The 18590-nt window shown below is 42.7% G+C and overlaps 1 long non-coding RNA gene across 3 annotated transcripts in view; it reads right to left on the minus strand.

Annotated features, from left to right (window-relative positions):
* LOC125753097 (uncharacterized) overlaps positions 1-18590 on the minus strand; it is a 90800-nt gene that overhangs the window by 55450 nt on the left and 16760 nt on the right. For all 3 annotated transcript variants that reach the window (XR_007404116.1, XR_007404114.1, XR_007404115.1), the window contains exons 2-3: positions 6759-6823; positions 4915-5089 (exon numbers count right to left, since the gene is read on the minus strand). This is a non-coding gene — a long non-coding RNA (uncharacterized LOC125753097). The remainder of the gene's footprint in view (positions 1-4914; positions 5090-6758; positions 6824-18590) is intronic.

Consider the following 18590-nt stretch of genomic DNA (forward strand, 5'->3'; position numbering starts at 1 on the left):
TCTCCCTCTGCCTGTGTCTCTGCCCCTCTCTCTCTCTCTCTCTCTCTCTCTCTCTGTGTGACTATCATAAATAAATAAAAATTTTAAAAAAAGAATTTAAAAAAATAAATAAATAAATCCCCAACACTGACCACAAAAACATAAACAAGATAAAAGAGGGGGGCAAAATGAGAAGAGAGAGAGAACATAATCTCAGAATGAAGCAACACGTATTCCACTTGGTTCTGGGTGTATGTTAGCCATGTTTTAGAAGATAGTAACTTCCACCATTGTAAAACAAAACGAGGCAGAAAAAAAACAAATACCCATGTCTCATATATCTACGAAAATTAAATCGAATATGTTGAAAGGAATCCAAAGTGAAGAATATATCTAAGACAGTAATTGTAGAAATATGAAAGTCAGAAAGGAAAAAACTTAAAAATGAAGAGTTGGTTAAATATTGTAGTTAAGGTGGGAAAAGAGAAAAAACATTGGAAATTTTTAGTCTGATATAAAAACGAGTCATAATGGAAAAAGAAAAAAGAAAGAAAGAAAAAGGACCCTCTAGTTCTATATACTAATTTCCTTCAGTCCTAGAGCTTTCCAGCACTGCTTGCTTGTTCAGTAAACTTGCTCTTCCCTTGTTCTTCCAGCTGGTCTTCTGGGGGAAGTGTCTGCTATGCTGATTCTCAGGTGTCTGTGCCTGGGTGGAAATGTCCCACCCCTCACTTGGTGCCGGGCTCCAAGTGAGCTGTTTATCCTGTGAGGCCTCTTTTCCCTGGCAGCCCCACCTCTCCCAGGCACATGGTGAAACAAGAGGAAAAACAACAATGGCAGCGGCCAGATTTCCAGCTCTAGAGTTGAGCTCCCCAAGAGTAACTAACCTCAGTCTCCCAGTCCACACTGGTCTAGATGCCCCCCACCCCTGGGGGCAAGAGGGAGTGTGCTGATCTGCACAGCTTGCGGGGTGCCAAGCAGGAGACTTCTTGTTGTCCTGTGCCCTCCCCACTTCCACCTGTCCCAGGGGGAATGCAGGATCACCAGCTTTGTCCACTTGGGCACCCTGGGATCTGGGGCCCTGTGCTGCTGGACCCATGCCCCTGGGGACTGCCTCTCCTGGAGGGAACAGGGTACAGCCACCTCCATCCATTGCCAGCCTCTAGGGTAAAGGCAGTTCCGGAGTTAGCCCACCTAACCGACTGGGTCCTCCCAAATGCCCCAAGGCATGCGGCACTCCAGCCCTTTACCGGTATCAGACCACAGTTTGCAGTGAGTTCCCCTCCCCCCCGGGCGCCCCTCCTCTTATAGTGACACCGGGAATCTTGAGGCTTCACTGGCTCTCCTCTATTCTGCCCAATTTCCCTGCTGAGCACTTTTCCATCAGGGAAAACTCCAGCACAGATTTTTAAAGTTCCCGTTTCTCCAGGGCTCGGCTTTCCTGTCCCGGAGGCTCTTGCCCCTCCACTTTAGCTCTGCTAGTCTTGGTTCCCCTCCCCCACTTTATTCTTTTTCCTTTTTTTCCACCTTCCTACCATGTTAGAAGGGAAAACTTTCTTCTCTGTAGCATTCCAGCTGTTTTCTCTTTAAATCTCAGGTTGAATTGATAGATGTTCGGGATGTTTTGAAAGTTATCTAGGTTAAGTTTGTGGGGCCAGGTGAGTTGAGGACCCCTACTCTTCCACCATCTTGCCCCTCCCTCCCACCTGTAGCTCTTTCTGCTGGTTCTTTCTTGGACTGGTTTTCGTAAGAAATCCTGAGTGTCTGACCTATGGGGCCTCTGAATGAAAGAATCAGCCCAGGATTCCACCTGCCAACATGGTCAAACTAAAACAGGCTGAAGCTCAAAACAAGAATCTCCCTTCCTAATGTCATGTCTGACCCAAGCTCAGGAGGCAGATGAAAGTGAGGACAAGATCATTAGGAACCAAATCTGTACAAATAGGGATGCTTACAAATAAAAAAATCAACACAATGACCTCTTTCTGGGCATTGCATCATTTCTGACATGGCCCCTTTGGAAACAGCCTCTCATGATACAGCAGGCATCAGAAGGACCACATGAAACCGAATAAAACATCAGTGCTGGACAACTATGGTTCATCATGCATTTTTAAAACCCCAGTCTGCAAAGAACAGAGAATTGGCTCTGATCAACCAGACACACATACAGCCTTGTTTTAGCTGGATGAAACTTTCATCTTTCAACTCACCTCAGGGCTTTCATATTTAAAAACCAGGCAGGAGTGCAACTAAAACTGCAATGTATGTTCAAATACCAGTTCTTTAAAAAAATTTTAAAATAAAAATAAAAGATTTATTTATGAGAGAGAGAGAGGGAACAAGCAGGAGAGGGAGAGAGAGAAACTCCAGCAGACCTCATGCTGAGCACAGAGCATGATGCGGGGCTTGATCTCATGACCCCTAGGTCACAACCTGAGCTGTAAATAAGAGTCAAATGCTTAACCGATGATACCACCTAGATACCCTGACACCAGTTCTTTCTAATGCGCCTATTCAGCACGTATCTTGGATGTGTCAGAGTCACTGCCACCCCTTCTCTCAGTTTCCACATTTATACCACTAGAACAATATGCTCACCATAGGTCTGCAGAGACTTAGGACAAATTAAAAAACAAACAACAATGCCATAAAGTACTTTGTGCTCCTCAGCTAAAACACAGTCAGTAGATTCATGGTGTCGGGCAAGTGAGCTAGGGTTGTTAAGCATTATTTTTTTCTTATCTCTAGAATAATATCTCCTTCTTCTCATGGTGACTCTGATGACCAAACCTAAAATAATGTAGGGAGTGGGGGGTGAACCACCTGAACCAAGGCAGTGCTTGGCCTTTGGTCAGTATTTCAAATATGTTAGTTTAAACCTAAAGAGAGAGAGATCCCGAACTTCCATTTCATTGTTGTATTTCAACACAAATGCACACACTCAACACTCTAAGAGGCAGAGATCCACAAGGTACAAAGCTAGACCTTCAATCGGGACCCTGCCCCTGAGACTCCACCCCCATACCAACCCTACATTTATTAAAAACAAAACACAGATAGCAGGAACCCCATTAGTCAAGGAGAAGGGAGGACACCAAGACAGAGGATGGTACAGAGAGAAGAAGTAACAGAAAATGACAACCAAGACAACTGAAATAAAATTTTCTATTAAAAAGGGAAAGCAAGCAAAGGATATAGGAAGAAAGAAGAAGGGTTATGGGGACAGAATTCTCTGTGAGCTAGTCCAGGTGCTCTGCACAGTACACAGTAAGATGGGATTACCCCTTCAAGGATCTTATTAGGGGAAATGCCCTGTGGCAGAACACAGAGGGAGTCGCCACAAGGAATGCAGGTCTGCCCCTGGAGTGAAGGGAAAGGAAGGTAGGTCAGGGGACTGGTTCCCAGCCCACCCTGCCATCTAATGGAAGCTCGTTAAGGTCAGGATCAGCTGCACAGAAGTGGGGGAGGTTTGCCTCCAGTGCTCATTGCAACACTTCCACAAGTCAGCATTTTCCTTAATAGGGCAGACAGCTGAGCTTCTCACTCCAACTTGGTGACACATGAGCCTGTCTTATAGCACAGGTCAAACAATGAACAAAATGACAGGCAATAGGGCACCTGGGTGGCTCAGTGGTTGAACATCTGTCTTTGGCTCAGGTCGTGATCCCAGGATCAAGTCCCACATCTGGCTCCCCACAGGGAGCCTGCTCCTCCCTCTGCCTATGTCTCTGTCTCTGTGTCTCTCTCATTAATAAACAAACAAAATCTTTAAAAAAAATAGCAGGCAATAGAACACACCACACTAGGACTTAGAAAGCTTATTAAGTGAAGGGAAGAACTTATGGCTCTTGTTCCAAACAGAATAGTCAGGGGAGACTCAGTGATGTGAGACTCAGTGAGTCTCAGGGTTGGGGGAAGAGACAAAAAAAAAAAAAAAAAAAAAAAACACATCAGAATATACTCTCGTCTTGATTTGGGTTCTCTAGAAGCAGAACATGAGACAAGGATTTGGTTGGCAAGTATTTTATTTAGAAGATGAAGCAGGGAGGCAGGAGTGAGGGGGTGAGGAGATGGAGGCAGGCAAAGACGCTAATGTAAGATGTGCTACTGAGGTAGCTTCAGGCAATGGGAGCTCAGGTCACCCCAGGACCAGAGAAATGCAGTGCACCTTACAGATATGGCCCAAAGGACCACAGTCTACAGCATTTATCCACGGACTGGCATAGAGCTATCCATTGGGAAGCTGCTCCCCTAATTTTCCAAATAGGAATGTTCCCTATATTGGAGAAAGCCTCAGGCAGAGAGCCAACTCTTAGGGTAAGACATTGCCAGTGGCAACCAAGTCTGAGTGTGCATGAAACTGCCCATCACAGCTACAGCAAATACCAGAGCTGGGCCCAGAGCTGAGGTAGCATAGCCATTTGGTATAGCTCCAAGGACAAATGGTATATGAAGGGACTGTTAACCTTGCATCTTGTTTCACCTTTATGCAACACTCTCCATTACCTTCGGTCCCAATCCCTGCTATGCTGTGGCATGTAACACTTTACCCACCACAGCCATCAGGGCATTCACTCAATAATGGAGGAATCTTAGATTCAGCCCTGTGGCCCAGTAGACCAGAACTCAGGGTAGGGGTGAAGGAAATGGGGCAACACCAGGCCATTCTTTCTAAAAAAATTTTCTAGAGAGAGCATGCAGCAGTAGGGTGGGGCAGAGGGAATGGGAGAGAGAGAATCTCAAGCAGGCTCCATAACCAGGGTGGAGCCTGCCTGACACAGGGCTCAATCTCATGACCCTGAGATCATGACCCGAGGCAAAATCAAGAGCCAACTCTTAACCAATTGAGCTATCCGAGCACCCCAACACCAGGCCATTCCATCTTGAAACCAACCCCCCTCTGCGTAACTCCCACCCAGAATGAAAACATACCTTGCAGGAGGGTGGATGCACAAGGACTTGGCACTTGAGGTAGGATAGGTATCTGAGTTCTGGCTCATATCACAGCGACCTCTTTGCCACTGCAGGTAACAAACTTGTAACCAAGCGGTTTGGAACACCAGCAGACAAAACTACTTCTCAGACCCCAAGCTTTGCTCCTGCCACACTGCAAGGAGATTTCAGACTGGTGAGAAGCTACCACCTTCACCTGTTGCAATTAACTAAACATTTAAGTCCGGTGGTATTCCGACTGTGGTGTTTATCAGGACCTGGAGCGCTAAGAAATCCCACAGAGAACTCTGCTGGTTGAAGTGGAAAGGGCCTCAGAGTCTTGACCATTCCCCCCAGGAGATTCTGATCCACACCAAAGCTTAATAACCACTAATGTAATAATCCTGGATCAGAGAGTCTCACATTTTACAGTGCATATGATTCACCTGGGGACTTTGTTCAATTACAGATTGGCAGAGCAGGCCTGCTGTGGGGGCATGAGCATCTGCATTTCTGATGGCTCCCAGGCAATCCCTACACAGCTGGTCCACAGGCCACTTTGAAGAGCCAAGGCCTTCAAGGCCTTACAATGGCTTCACAGAGAATCTGTAGAATAGTTTTCCTGGGTACTGTTTTCCCAGTCCCTTGGTTCCCCTACAGTGCATGTGGCTCCCAGTGACTTTTTGGGTGCAGATAAGGAAAAAAGTTTTTGCTATGCTACTGCCCTTTTTTGAAATTTAATAACATATTTTATTTAACCCAGTATATCCAAAATATTATGTTGACATTTAATCAACACAAATGTTATTAATGAGGTATTTGATATTCTTTTCTTTCTAGTGCTAAGTCTTAGAAATCCAGCATGCATTTTATACTTCCAGCCTATCCCATTCCAAATAATAACCACATGTGGCTACTGGCCCCTACACTGGATGACCCACTGCCCTCTTACTCTCTGACTTACTTCACAGTCTGGAAGTTCTTATTCTGTCAACTGATGTCCTTCTTTTCAAATACTGGGCACTCCTAGTGTTCAAGCCAAAATGGCATTAGAAACAGCACACTTATCCAGAGAAAGAAAAGGTGCCCAGGCATCCCTGAACAATTTTTTTTTTTTTTTGCCTCTAGTTTTTCAGTGGCCTCCTGGAGGGTCTGGGGTGACCCACCATCCTAGGTGGCCTTGGGCTGTCCCAGGTTTAGCACTGAAAGGTCTATATCCCAGGAAATGCTTCAATCCCAGGCAAACAAAGAGAGTTGGTCACCCTTGCAAGTCTATTTCTGTACGGATCACTTACTGCCCCTACTAGGGACTCTTTTCCATGAGTTCCAGAGCTTCCCAGGTTCAGCCCAGGATGGGAAATGTGTTCAAGTTCCCTTGAACACATAAATATCTGCACACAGGAATTGTAGCACAGTCAGGGCCCCTCCAGGCCTATAAGGCCCCCAAAAGTTATATAGCTTCTCTCTACTCCCATCTGCTATAGTTCTGATATTGATTCTAAGCCCCAGCTTATTTCACTAGGTTTCATGGGCATTTTAAGAATGTGAAAGCATTTTGAAAACTGTCAGGTATTAAGTAAATGTGTCTATTATGAATACTAACTAAGCAAGTATTAGATGCCAAGTCCTAGGTTAATGCCTTTATGTTCATTATAGGACTTAATTCTCACAACAATCCTATGAGGCAACCCAGACATTATTTGGAATGGGATAGGATGGAGGTGTAAAATGTATGCTGGATTTCTAAGACCCAGCATTAGGAAGAAAAGAATGTAAAAAAAGCCTGTTGTTGTCTTTATTTTAAAGATGAGGCAATGAAAGCTCCAAGAGGTTACATAACTTACCTATGGTCACAAGCCTTATTCAGTCTCAGATGTATAGTTTGAACATAGGACTCTGATTCCAAAGTCTAGAAAAACAACAAAGCAAAATAGGAAGACTGAGAATGGAAAGATACATTGATGACAAGACTAATCTCCATACTGCAGGAAAAACACTCTAGATATAAGAGTATATATTACTAACTTTAAATGGATTTGAAGCTTGTGAGGCCTATTCTTCCCTCTACCCCCAGCTCTGAGTAGGAGCACCTGCTGTTCCCTATGCCTGGAATACTCCAGGCCCTAATCTTCAGGTGAAGGGAGCTCCCCTGGATGGAGATCATCATTCTGTCCCATTCCTCTGCTTTATTTTGGTGTAATACTCATCAGAGATCTGCTGTTAACCTTATGTCTGTATTAATGAAGTTTGTGTGTTATAAGAACAAGGTCCCAAAACAAACAAACAAAAAAAGGACATCACCATGTCCTGGAGGCCTAAAACAGGCCCTCAAACTTTTGTTGATTATTAAACAAACATAGTACCTGAAAAATTGTGGAATAAACTGACAACAGGGAGGGAAAAAAAAAAAAACTTCTATGTGATTTTTTTAAAGAGGCCTGCAATCAACACAGAAAATCACCCGTGGTGCAACAGCTTATTTTCTTAGGATTGATATATCCCCATTTGCAAACTGACCAAACCACAAGAACTATATTGAAATCATCCCTTGTGGGAATGAGTTCACTCTCTGATTACAGACTAGAGCCAATTGATTTCAATTACCAAAAGTGTCACCACAAGAGACAAAGGCCTTGGCTCTGTAGAAGTCAAAACCCAAGTCAGCCAAACCAGAAACACCTTCATGGATCTGGTTGTGTTTTGAATCATTTCCATAGAAACGGGAAGCATTCCCAACAGAGGCTTCCTAACTTCCAGTAATTATCTTAAGGTCTGATTAGCATTTTAAATGTCACCTGTATAAATTAAAACTGTTTACAGCTCACAATGGCATTATTTTGTGATTCATGATTCTGCAGCAGTAGCCAAAACTCACTTTTTGGAAAATCCCATTCTGAATGTTACCTGCTAGATTGGGCCTGGTTAACTATCCAGCTTCCCTTTTCATTCTTCAATGTGGTAATCTCCCAAGAACAATTTGAGTATTGGGGTTATCAAACTTGTCAGGCAGGCTACTTGAAAAGAATTCTTCAGGTTATATAAGTTATTCAACACAATTTCCTGCTGGCTTACAGAAAACAAATGACGATTTCTGCGTGTAGTTCTAGATCAGTCAAGCACCACTCATTATCATCTATCTTGTGGGCGTGTAGTTAACTTTCCCAGAGATTAGGGGATGGGACAATGAGTCTTTGAGGTCACTTCTAGTCCTGTTCATTTTTTACAAAAATGGTACTTTAAAATAGCTCCCTTTTATGCATACTTTATGCCACCAGCATATCACACTGATTTTACTTAGTTTTGTACCACAGTTATAGAGTATAGAGGCATTTTCTGCTCCTCTGGCCAGAGGCAGCTGGGGAGAGAGAAACACTTGGGCTGCAAAGTCAGTTGGAGAGGGATTCCAAGCTTTCCTCCACCACTTAATGCTCTTGGACCTTAAAGTCCCTTAGTCTCCATTTGCCTCAGCTGTCTCACGTCCAGCTCCACAAAGGGAGCAAAACAGAGTATGGCTTAACACTCAGACCAACATGGGAGAAAGCTGGATGGAAGCCCCTAATGCCCTCCCAGGCACCGTAGTGATCTCTCCAAACTTCCACTTCCCTGCTTTTAATCCTTTAAAGCAGAAGTTAGCAAACTTTCTCTGTAAAGGGCTAGATAGTAAATATTTTGGGGTTTGTGGGCCATACATTCTCTGTCTCAGCCACTCAGCTATGCCCGAGTTAGCACAAATGAAGCCACAGACAATATGGAAGGAAAAGGGAGGCTATGTCCAGTAAGACGGATCACCTTTCTAGCCCCATCTACCAATCTGCCCTGCCTCCACCATGCTTCAGCCACACTCTTTCTGTTTCTGGAACAATTCAAGCTCTTGCCTTGAGGCTTCGCACTCGCTATTCCCTTTTGGGGGCAGCCAGTTCTGCTCCCAAATTGGCATATGCCTGATATCTCTCAGTTTATCATCAGTTCAGAGAAGTTTCCATAACCACCAATTGGTCAGCAGGTCTTTAACAGTTGTCCCCGCTTTATTTTCTCATGGTGCTCACCAGGCTCTGATAAATGACATAGAGGAAGCAGATCCCACAATAATAGTTATGCATACAGACCACTGAACCTTTCTCAATATTATGTGTAAAGTTTAACAAACTTGTTATCTTATCCATTTCTTTGTTTCTCTAAGTCTTATCTTTAATTGTGGTAAAATCACATAACATAAAATTCATCTTACCCACTGTTAAGTTTACACTCAAGTGGCATTAAGTACATTCACATCATTGTGTGACCATTACCACCATCCATCTCCAGAACTCTGTTCATCTTGCAAAACTGAAACTCTGTCCCATTAAACAACTCTCCTGCCTCTGTCTTCCCAGGTCCTGACAACATCTTATCAAGTTTTAACATTAAACCTTACTGGGCAAAATTTAATTAAGGAAATATCAATGTCTCCTGAACAATTTTACTACCAAATTTCTACCCCTGAGTCCCTTCAACGTGGAGGTTCTGGGACTACCACTGAGATCTGATACTTCCTTACCTGCTTTTTGTCTGTTCCTGTCTCTCTCCCTCACTACAGGATAAGCTCCATAAGAACAGAAACATCATCTTTTCCCTCACTGGGTGACAAACAACTAGCACAAGCTAATACTGAACAACAAATGTTAGTGAAATGAGTAAAGAAAGATGGGAATGATCATGATTGGGTTAGACCTTGAGCTGGGCTCTCCAGAGGCTTTGGATGTGTAAATAAGACAGGACTTCAGCTAGAGGGTAACAGTAGAAAACATAAGCTCCTGGAGGCCTGGGTAGTATCTAAATTGTATCAGCAGAGGCAGGTACCAGCAGGTGGAGGAGGAAAGAAAGGAGAGAAAGTGGGAAGAAGCAGGTAGGAATGTAGAAAGAAAGGAAAATCAGAATGTACTGGAATCTCTGCCCAGAGTATGCATTTGAGGGTCATGGAAAGAGAGGACTAAGGAAGTAGGGAGTGTGGTTGTTAAAGACCTAGGAAGCATGGTCCTTGACCAGGGAAAGTCACGATGCTAGCTGGTGAATAAGGAAAATGTCACTTGCAGCTTTGGCAATATCAAGGTGAAGAGGTGTGTCCAGGTGTCACATTTCTCATAAAAACTTCATTTTCTGAACTATAGCAACAACTGGAGGCAAATGTTGACATTTCCATGGCAAGAGTCTCATCGTAATGAATCTTCTCAAAAAGTAGAGGGAGAAAAATGGTACATCTGTGACAATGTACCGACTGATCTTTCCCACCAAAAAGAAAGAGAAAAAAACCTGTCCCATGGAGCCCGCATCTCCTTGATACACCTCTGATCTTGGTTCTGGCTTTTAGACCTAATGTCCCTGTGATCCTGGACTTTGATCAGATAGATGAGATGCTAATCAACAGTGTGTAGGCTGGGAGGCTGTGTATTTCCTTACCCAGGAATGATCATTCACAAAGGATGTGACTCACCAACGAGCTCTGATCGTGATTTTGTGCATCAGGCCTCCAGGAACCCTGACTCATGCACATGCCATAAAGAGATTGTTTTAAAGTGGTTGAAGGCTCACAGCAAATTTATACAAACAGAAGTGAGTTAAGTGTGGGATTTACTGATGTAAATCTCTACTCAATGATTCAGATAGTGTCCTCTCATAATTAGTCCTATGTGTAATATCTACCTGGAGGTATTGTTCCTGTTGGGCTTAATAAGCCTTGGCTGAAAAATTATTCTGTGTAACTGATCCTATTAGGGAGTTGAGTCGGATAACTATACATCTAAGCTCCAAGTTCTTGAATTTCAATCCAGTAGGGGAAATTAGCTCAATTGAGCCAAGAGTTGTTACAAGGATGGTGTTGGAAGGAAAGTTAAAAACCAGCTAGTCCCACCTATGTATTTTGCAGTCTGGGAAACTGATTGGCTAAGGTTAAGGTTCAGGAAACTGACACACAGCTTCATGATCTGACCCACAAGCATGGGTCTTTATACCCTTTATATACTGCCAGTGAGCTGCATGCTAGAGAAGGAAAGATTAGATGAAACTAAGACCTCTACCTTCCTTAAAGAACTTAAGCTTCCTTAAAAAAGCTTAAAGAACTTTGAAAGAAACCAGCCTTAACACAGAAATGAGTGATGTTAAGTGGCAGGTGGAAAAGTTCAAGAAGTGGGCAGGAGTAGTCAAGGAGGACCTCCTGGAGGAGAAGATGCTTGGTCTGGGCCTCAAAGGAAGGGGAGGATTTGAGAGGAAGGAGTGATGCATGACTGCAGAAAGTTAAGAACTGCAAGTGCAAAGTCTGACACAGGCAGGGCAAGAGCAGACAGAGAGCCTATAGCACACTCACCTGCAGAAGAGCATGATCACATAAGGTCACCAAAAGTCACAGCTTTGACCCATCCTGCACCTCTTGTGCTGGTAAATGCTTAACAGCCAGCTTTTGAATAAGAAGGAGACCTGATTTACAGCCTCTGCTAATTGCCATGGCGTAAACACTCTCTCCACAGATGATTACAAAGATGGATGACTTTAACAAAAGGCTCACAAATTTTCTGAAATTTTAACTATTGGATCTTGCAAGAGGCTCCAGCACAGTTCTGCCTGGGACCTCTGTTTACATGGATTCCTCTCTCCTCATGTTCTTTTTAATAGCTGCCCCTTACTGAGAACTTACAGATCAGAGTCTATGCTAACACTTGACATTCATTAGCTTCTTAATTGTTTACAAGAATCTCATGGGGTAGTTAATTTTTAATAATTACTATTGCTGTTTTGCAAAAGGAAAAGTGATACTTAAAGATATTTTAAAGCCAAACGCTTATCACTCTAAAACTCATACTCTCAGCTTTTTTAAATTTTTTTTTTTTATGATAGTCACAGAGAGAGAGAGAGAGAGAGGCAGAGACACAGGCAGAGGGAGAAGCAGGCTCCATACAAGGAGCCCGACGTGGGATTCGATCCCGGGTCTCCAGGATCGCGCCCTGGGCCAAAGGCAGGGGCTAAACCGCTGTGCCACCCAGGGATCCCATACTCTCAGCTTTTTTTTTTTTTTTTTTTTAATTTTTATTTTTATTTATGATAGTCACAGAGAGAGAGAGACAGGCGCAGAGACACAGGCAGAGGGAGATGCAGGCTCCATGCACCGGGAGCCCGACGTGGGATTCGATCCCGGGTCTCCAGGATCGCGCCCTGGGCCAAAGGCAGGCGCCAAACCGCTGCGCCACCCAGGGATCCCACTCTCAGCTTTTATACTATACTCCTCCTTCTCCTCTGACCACTACTAATACTATTGTTCATAGTGTTATTGCTCTTCTATTACTGATCTTAACCCTCAGAACTCTTCTGACCCAATGCTGAAAAAACCACCCAGAGAAATGACTTGCCAGCGGATCCACTGTCTATCTTCAAATATGAAAATTAATGAGGGTAGCTGTCTACCTTTCTAAGTATATTTTATTGATTAGATTTTGAAATCTTTATATTTCAATAAACAGGTTGAGGAAGTGAAGCTATGCCTTATGAGAAAATGCCAATATATGAGTAGATGAAATGGAAAAGAAACTTTGGCTTCTGACCTTTAAGTTTTAGATCTCACAGTGTTTTTAGGAACAAGTTAGTAGAAATGCATGACTACTGAATTTTGTCCTCTTAACAATCCAAGTTATTCTACGACAATGTCTTCAGTGAGGTTCCCTGGAAAAAGAGCCTGAGAGGAGGATTCTTTTAGGAAGGAAAAAAAAAAAACTAAAGGAAGTGAGAGAGACAGAAGAGGCAAAGTGAAGATGTGGTTTCAGCTGGAGTCTAGCCCCAGCCTGATCCTGTATGAAGTTCTGGAATACAAATGGTATCATAGCCCTGCCCCTCCTCAAGACAGGAATAAAAGACTTCTATATCATACCATTGGCTGTGGGAACCATAACCTCCCAGCCATTTCCCACTGAGGTTCTGACTGTTGGCCTGTGTTTTAGAGAAAAACACATCCATGAGTCTTAAGCCAACACTCGTAACAGGTAAGGGAGGTGGGGGTAAATTGGGCACAGGGGGACATTTCTTTGGAGATTGTGGATGGCCTAAGTGGAAAGATCACTGAAAGTTCCCCATTTAAAAGTGGTGTGTCAATGGCAAGTCGGCTTTGTAAAGCTGCAATGTTAAGTCGATTTAACCTGCTTGCCAAAGAAGCTAAAAAAGAAGATTTACTTGAGGCTAGTACATACCATGCAGCAAAGTGTATGTCTGGATCCTATCAAGAAGCTAAAACTTTGTTGAAATCCTACTTGCAGCAGCATGGCTATGGCTCCTGGATTGTGAAATCTCTATAGAACAATTTAGTATGTGATTTAGGCAATCCATTGTCATATTAAAAATCTTTTATTTTTTGGTGTCTTTGACTAGTAAAAAAAAAAAAAAAAAAAAAAAAAAAGGATCAAAGATCCATTGGTTAAGAAACCAGAAACTAAACTCAAACAAGAGACAACTTTTCTAGCATTTAAGAGAACAGAGGTCAAGACGTCCACGGCTTGAGGTGAGGTAAATGAGAGCACACAGAGCATCAGACAGGTAACAAACTAAACTCCTAATCTAGCCCAATTTGCTTTTGTTCAATCAGTCAATCACAGAAATTTGTCAGCAAGGTTGGATGCATGGGAAATCTTGCATCCTGGGTTAAGATTTCACATCAGCCATAGACTCAAATGTTTTTAGTAAAATACAGAATTTCTTGGTAGGGACTGAAATTGTCTTTGTCTTCATATGTCTAAAGATCTTCTAGGGCAAGGACAGAGTTTTATTCACTGTGGGTCCCTGGAAACTAATAGTTAGCATATAGTAGATGCTAAATAAATATACTGATAAGTCAAATGCTTAAAAATCCCTTATATATATGGTGACTAACTCAGTTTCCCTAGAATTGTTCAATTTTAAAACTAAAAGTCATGCATCCTGGACACGTGCCTCAGTGACAGGCAAACCAAGACAACTAGTCACCCTACCCTGAGTCCTCTCTGCTTCTGCATTATGGCTGCATTCAAATCAATTAATCCCTTCATCTTTCCTACATGTCTCCCCAAAGGGAAACTTTTAAAAGTCTTTGTGTAATAAACCCATAGGAATATCTTCAAAATGACTAATAAATGTTTCTACTGCAATTTGAATCATTTCTACTTTTCTTGACTCTAAAAGAAATACGACAACCACCCTCAAGCCCTTTCATAGGAAACAGTAACCTGTAGTCCTTCTGTCCTTCCTTTTCACCTTCCTTGTCACTGCCGAGAGTAGCCAGTGTCCGTGGGTGGGTCTCTGAAGGACCCCAAAGCCTTCCTTCAAGCTTAAAAAAAGGCTGACTACCACTATGGTTCCAAAAACTTTTCTTCTACATCCCCTCTATCAAAATGTATCTGTCCTGTGTCACACTCTCCTGCCCAGATAGTAATGATTTGATCCTCAGAATAACATAATGGTTTGACCTAGTTAGGACAGCAGAAAGGTAAACACTGGGGCAGCTTTTCTACTAACAGGGACCCTTGGCATGTATAACAATATTAATAATAAAAAAAAAAAAGGTTAAGGAATAAGTGAATTGAAATGAACAATGAGGTGTTCATATTGGCTTGCATAACCCAAAAGACATGGCTGGTTTAGGACTACCCATTCTGCTCTCCTCTACCTTGCCATCTTTCTGTTCCAAACTCTCTTCATTGGGGGACAACTACATCACTGACAGAGTCAGGCTTCTACGGTCCTTGCTGCCCATATTGCCACAGAAATAGGGAACCCCTCCTTTCCAGAATCCATACAACAAATCCATCTCACAGGAACTCAGGTTGTGCCCACCAGGGTATGTGCTTGTCCTGAGCCAGTCATTCTGGCTGAAGAGAGCAGGTTCCTCTGACTGGTCAGGTTGGGATCACTTGCCCCCTATGTGGCCAATGAAGGGAAACAGAGAGAGAAAGCAGAAGGAATAGATGTGGGCCCGACAAAAACTAAAGCTTTGAAAACCTCAACCATCTGGCTCCATAATTCACCTACCAATGGGGTTTTGCCTCATCGCCATCCTTATTCTATCTTAAAATATTCTGGCCAAGGTCCTGGAGCCTTTTTAGAACACTTTGGGGAAGGGGCAAAATGTGCTATTGAAAGTAATAATTGCCTGTGATGAATTTTAAAAGTCAAATAAATATCATAGCTAAGGTGCTCCAAAAATGTGGGAAATTTTCCTTAAGAGTGGGAGGTTGTGTTGGAGCAGCCTAGAGAAGTTTACAGGTGTTTTGGCAAAGCTATCCCTGGTGGATGCCAGAAAGACCTGCCCCCTCCCAGCTGCATTCTCCATTTTTGGGGGCCCTCAGTAGCAACTTCACTCTCTAATTGCCTGGAGTTAGTCATTATGTCTCAGCTGCAAGACTTGGGAATGCCAAGAAACCAGCTCACCCAGAGGCCTTTTGTGTTTTAAGTGTTTAAACCAAAAAAGAAATTTCCTAAGGAAAGTTACCACTTAGATTTATGTGGGCCAACAGGCTCTGGTTTGGAGACATTTCCAGGCAATCCAACTTTGAAATCCTTGGGGTTCATAAAGAAATTCAGAGTAGCAGTATACATAGAAACGAGAATTTATAATCCTTTGCACTTATTCTTGTGTATGGCACAGACTACTAAGTAAGTTGGCCAAATCAGTTTGGGGAATTCAATTCAATTCTATGAACATTAATTGAGCTCTGTTCAGTGAGGATGCTTTCAGCTGCAAATAACAGCTGAAAGAGCCAATTAAAATTGGCTTTAAATAATAAGAATTAATTACCTCACATAACACAAAGTTGGAAAGAGGCAGGTCCAGAAGTTGGTTAATTTAGCAGTTAAACAATGCCAGAAATATTGGTTGGTTTTTTTGAGATTCCCATGGAAATAGAGTCATGATTCCAAAATGGCTACCACAGCTTCAAACATAACATCCTCACACAACAACATCCAAAGGTAGGAAGTCAGGTGGGATTTCTCCATGAGCACCTCTTTCTCTTTTTCTAAAAGAGGAAATCTTTTCCACAATTCATCTCAACAGACTTTTCCTAGATCTCTCTGGGGAAAATCAGATCCCATAGCCATCCTTAAACCAATAAGGCAGGAAAGAGGAATATGAAGGCCATAATGCTTTAGTCGATTGTGATTCATTCTTAGGTCTGGGCCCGCCTTCAGAATTTCTAGAGCCCTCGCCTCCTAAATAAATGGAGGGATTTGTTGATTAGGAAGAAAAGGTGAAGCAGTGGCTACAAAGTAGGCAACAATTAGTATCTTCCACAGCTACCTCTGAGCTCTGCTTTGGACATATGAAGATGGATAAACCATAGCCCCTTTTCTCAAGGATCCACAGTGATAGAAGCATTCACTCAATAATCTTTATTGCTTAATAATAAAATGTATTTGAAGTGGTAAAGAGCTATGCCAGACTTCATTTTTTTTAGAAATTTCTACAAGCGTCTCCCATCCCACATGCTCTTCTTACAATGTGGTTTTAACATTCTTCCTATCAAGAGGTGAAATCTACATTTTCACCCTTTGAATCAGGGTAGACTTCAAACTCCAGCTGAAGTGGCACCACAGGTCTCCTAATGCTAAATTTAAAAGTCAATGCAACTGCCACCTGGTTCTTTTTGGAGGCTCTCTCTTGGAACCCAGCCACCATGCTGTAAGGAAGTCCAGACTTCCCTGTGGAAAAGCCCTGTACTAACCTGCCAGCCATGCTAGTAAGCCATCTAGATCCTCCAGCCTCAGTTAACCCACTGTAGCTGATGCATATAGAAGAGAGATGGATTGCTCTATGGCCTCTAGCCAAATCATAAATTTGTGAGCAATGTAAACAATCACTGTTTTCATAAGCCACTAAATTTGAGGGGAGGGGGATTGTTAGGCAGTAACAGATTATTGGATCTGAGCTAACTTTAGAGCTAAAGAAAGGAGTTTGAAGATGGTATAAATTACCTGCTATCAGAGCACAAAGGAAGGAAAAATAAATGTTTACAGGGGAGAAGAGAAAAAGCAATTACAAAGGGATCAGACACCAGGGAAGAGTGGTCAATGTTAAGTCTCAGAAGATAAGTAGACTGCAGAAGATGGACAAAAGAAATGCAAACAAAGTGAATGTTCACTGTGCTTTTGGAAACCATGGAGTATATATGGTAGATATCTGTTGGGTTTGACTCCTGGGGTAGACCTTGCTGGCACTCACTGAGATTCTTGGTTCTCCTCTCCCCTTCAAGACACACATCCTCTTTAAGTGAGGTGTGACCATATGACTTCCTTTGGCCAGCTAATTGTCATAGGAAGTGTCATGAGTCTCTTTTGGTGAAACATTTAAGAGTCCATATGCAATTCTCCATTCTCTTAACTTCAACCAATCTTGAGGTGTCATGTTGAGATGAGGAAATCATGAGACGATAGAGTTTCTGTTAGCCTGAGTCCCTGATTATAAAAGTTTCTCGAGTTTTTTAAATGCCCTGACTCAGTTTCAAGGTCCTAGCTAGAGGCCCATCAGTTCCTCTTCTAGAACAGCTGATGAAGTTCACACCCCCAACCACTTTCCTTATCAGCCTTTCACACCTCAGGTCACTATACTTCCACCCTAATTCCTCCCAGGGCCAAGTTCCAGACAATGAAGGATAGCCCCTATGCTGCAGAGTTCACTGAAATTATTCCAGTTAGCCAATCATAAGCCTGCTTGCCCTGCCTCACCCTTTTCTTTCCACATAAACCACAATAAAAGTGCTTGCCCATAGTTCTCTCTCTTCCTCTGGCCCCATGACCAAGCCCAGTGCTTCCCCATTTGGCCATTCATGGGGTGCTATGTTCTCCTTCTGGAAGTTAGGAGTAAAACAAAACTGTGACATGCTTTCTGGTTTCTCTCTTGATCTTCATCGAGCCTCATTTAACTCAAGTTAAAACACTAAACTACTATAATAAGCATGGGTTTCCTGCTAATCTATGTTGGACATGCAGCTGGTGCCTCAAGTAAAACTTGCTTTAAGCCACTGAGGTTTGAGGCTGTCATCGACTGTAACATAATCTAATCCATCCCAGCTGAGAACTGCCCAATTTCTATTTCCCTTCCTCTTGTGACAACACATCAAATTTTCATTGGTAAACCATCTCTTTCTGACTCCCATGTGGTTAAGGTGTTGACTTCAGTTCCCTGACTCCAAGAGAAATGTCACCCAAGCCCAATCAGCATAATTCATTTACCTTCAAAAAATATCCCAAATTTGATCATTCCCTTTTACCCTCATCAACCTGGTCCCTGACAACTTCATTTCATCACTGGGTAACTACATTTGCCTCTTCTCTGGTTTCCCTAGTCTCTTCTATAGTCTGTTTTCAACAGAGTAATCAGAGGGATCATTTTGAAAAATAATTCACATCATGTCACTCCTCTGCTCAAAACCCTCCTACAACCACCCATCTTCCTCAGTAAAAAAGCAAAGTTGGAAGGACTTTGGTCAACAAAGTCATACCTGATTTGCCCCTTCTCACTTCTCTGTCCTCTTCTATTTCTTTCCCCCTAGTTCACTCTTTTCACTGGCCTCCTTGCTTTTCCACAAATTTTCCAGGCTTCTTTCTGCCTCAGGGCCTTTCTACTAGCCATTTCTTTGGCCTGGAGCACTTTTTCTCCATATCTATATAGCTTACTCCTTTATCTCCTTCAA

This window comes from Canis lupus, chromosome 20 (assembly GCF_003254725.2).
Source record: "Canis lupus dingo isolate Sandy chromosome 20, ASM325472v2, whole genome shotgun sequence".
In the NCBI taxonomy this organism is placed as follows: domain Eukaryota; kingdom Metazoa; phylum Chordata; class Mammalia; order Carnivora; family Canidae; genus Canis; species Canis lupus.